The sequence below is a fragment of the Scylla paramamosain genome, chromosome 5 (genome assembly GCF_035594125.1).
Source record: "Scylla paramamosain isolate STU-SP2022 chromosome 5, ASM3559412v1, whole genome shotgun sequence".
In the NCBI taxonomy this organism is placed as follows: Eukaryota; Metazoa; Arthropoda; class Malacostraca; order Decapoda; family Portunidae; genus Scylla; species Scylla paramamosain.
Window position 1 is genome coordinate 28,417,556 of NC_087155.1, and position 2,500 is coordinate 28,420,055.

Genomic DNA, 2,500 nt, shown 5'->3' on the forward strand with positions numbered 1-2,500 from the left:
AAGAGAGTCCAAATAGTGCACATGTTACCTAAACCTGCAAGTGTTGTCTTTTATTTCAGTATCCCCTTTAACATGGTAGTTCCCTCTCGTTTAGCTAATAGTTTATGAAGTTTAGTTATACATGTGATACCCATAGCTCTTCAGATAAGTCCAGAATTTAAGATGAGCCACATTCTTACTTTTTAAACAATGCCAAGTTCATTCCTCACGGTGTCTCATCATATAATCCACGCCGGCCAACTCCAGGACATACGTATACGTGCAAATCACTCTTCCCACTAACACATCCAGTTCAAGGCGAAGCAGAGCGTGAAGAAGCGGGTTTCCTGCCATTACATCCTTTATGTTTTCTTCCAAGTGCTCGTTGTTGTCATAAAACATAATATATTCTCTCTTTTCCCCCACCTCCGCATCTCTCTCTCTCTCTCTCTCTCTCTCTCTCTCTCTCTCTCTCTCTCTCTCTCTCTCTCTCTCTCTCTCCAGTGGTCATCTGCACCTATACCTTGCCTATATAGTTACTTGGGAAGATATTTCAAGGCTACAGTCAAAATTAATAATTTTATAGTGTTTTTTTTTTCTAAATATGAAACATACACACAGTGATGACAAAATAAGACTCGTACTTTACCAAAAGTTTTCCAGAGCAAGTTCTATAGGCGTAAGCAATACGTCCCTTCTCCATTTTCTTCCAGTCCTTTGTGTGTGTGTTCGTTTCATTGTTATTGTCCCAGAGAGAGAAAGTTTGGTGGGTGACAGCTAAAATATAATGGGTAGAGTATGTGTAACTGTTCACTGTTCACATTCGATGGATGGGTGAAGGTTGTGGCTTGCATTCAACACTGTGATGACAGATCTCTGGCGAGCCCACATCATCTCACTATATATATATATATATATATATATATATATATATATATATATATATATATATATATATATATATATATATATATATATATATATATATATATATATATATATATATATATATATATATATATATATATATATATATATATATATATATATATATATATATATATATATGTATTCTTTTTTCTTTTCTTTTCTTTTTTTTTCTGAATGTAGCTGTGCACTTTCTATACACGAACTTGCATGAAGACAAGCCATACACATTTTCTTTATCTATTGTTCCTTTTACTATATAGTTTTGTCTATGAAAAATGCTTACACGCTTTCTTCACTTATAGTATGGCCGCATTAAAGTCCCGACCTGCAAGTCTATCAACTCGACACAACCTTCCAGACAACTATCTCCCTTTTCTTCAGTGACACTCAACTGTCCCCCACTTCTACACTGAATATCCTCGGTCTGTCCTTTACTGATAATCTAAACTGGATAATTCACATCTCATCTCCAGCTAAAACAACTTCCATAAATTTAGGTGTTGCGAGTCGTCTCCGCCAGTTTTTCTCATCCCCCCACGCCCGTGGTTGCTCCGTCCATGTACGGAGTATGCTTCACATGTGTGAGGGGGGTTCCACTCATACCACTATTTTAAACAAGGTGGAATCAAAAGTTTTTCTTATTATTAACTCTTCTCCTTTAACTGACTGCCTTCAGCCTCTTTCTAATTGCCTCAATGTTGCATCTCTTGCTATCTTCTACCTCTATTTTCACGCTAATTGCTCTTCTGATCTTGCTAACTGCATCCCTCTCCTCCTCCAGCGGCCTCGCTGCTTAAGACTTTTTTCTTTCGCTCATCCCTATTCTGTTCACCTCTCTAATTCAAGAGTTAACCAGTAATTTCAATCATTCATCCCTTTGTCTGGTAAACTCTGGAACTCCTTGCCTGCTTTTGTATTTCTTCCTTCCTATGACTTGAACTCATTCAAAAGGGAGGTTTCAAGACATATCCACCATTATTTGATTTTTCTATTTGGAATCCCTATGGGAACTGGCATTAAGTGGGCCTTTTTTTTATACAAAACTTTTTGTTGCCCTTGGCCAGTGGCCCTCTTACAAAAAAAAAAAAAAAAGTACTCCCATCTATTCTCTCCTCACGCCGCCACACCTAACCGAACCTAGTCTAACTTAACTGAGGTCCCTCGAAACTCAACTCAACGCAATTAACCTATCCCCACCTAACCTGGACAGTGCAGCCTATTGATAGAGAATTGCCATAAGGAATTTACTTTTAATATGAATCTTAATCTACTTTTCTCTTATAACATCAATTCGAGTGCCAGCCAAGTGCCACTTTTTTCTTCTTTTTCAGATCGCTACACTTTTCTTTACTGTAACTTACATGAAGAGAAAACACACTTCTGCTCTTTCTGTCTGTCCCTTCATCTCTCTTCTTTCTTTTAATACTTACCCATTCAAGTGACCAACACAACCCACTTTTCACCGCGCGCACTCTTCACTTCGTCAAGGGAAAGACTGAATGCATTATGCTGGGCTGGCCTCTCTGCCTCGCCTCAGGGAGTCACGAGATCCCAACGAAACAATTTGCTGATATATAACTTGGCGGGTTAT

The 2,500-nt window shown here is 38.0% G+C and overlaps 2 protein-coding genes across 2 annotated transcripts in view; both read left to right on the top strand.

The window, feature by feature from the left end:
• Nucleotides 1–37, top strand: part of LOC135100785 (uncharacterized) — a 2,176-nt gene extending 2,139 nt beyond the window's left edge. The window contains exon 4 of the mRNA XM_064004103.1: nucleotides 1–37. This exon is cut by the window's left edge and continues 658 nt beyond it. The gene's annotated coding sequence lies outside the window, so the exon portion shown is untranslated.
• Nucleotides 1–2,500, top strand: part of LOC135100974 (uncharacterized) — an 18,874-nt gene that overhangs the window by 11,070 nt on the left and 5,304 nt on the right. The gene's annotated exons all lie outside the window — the stretch shown is intronic.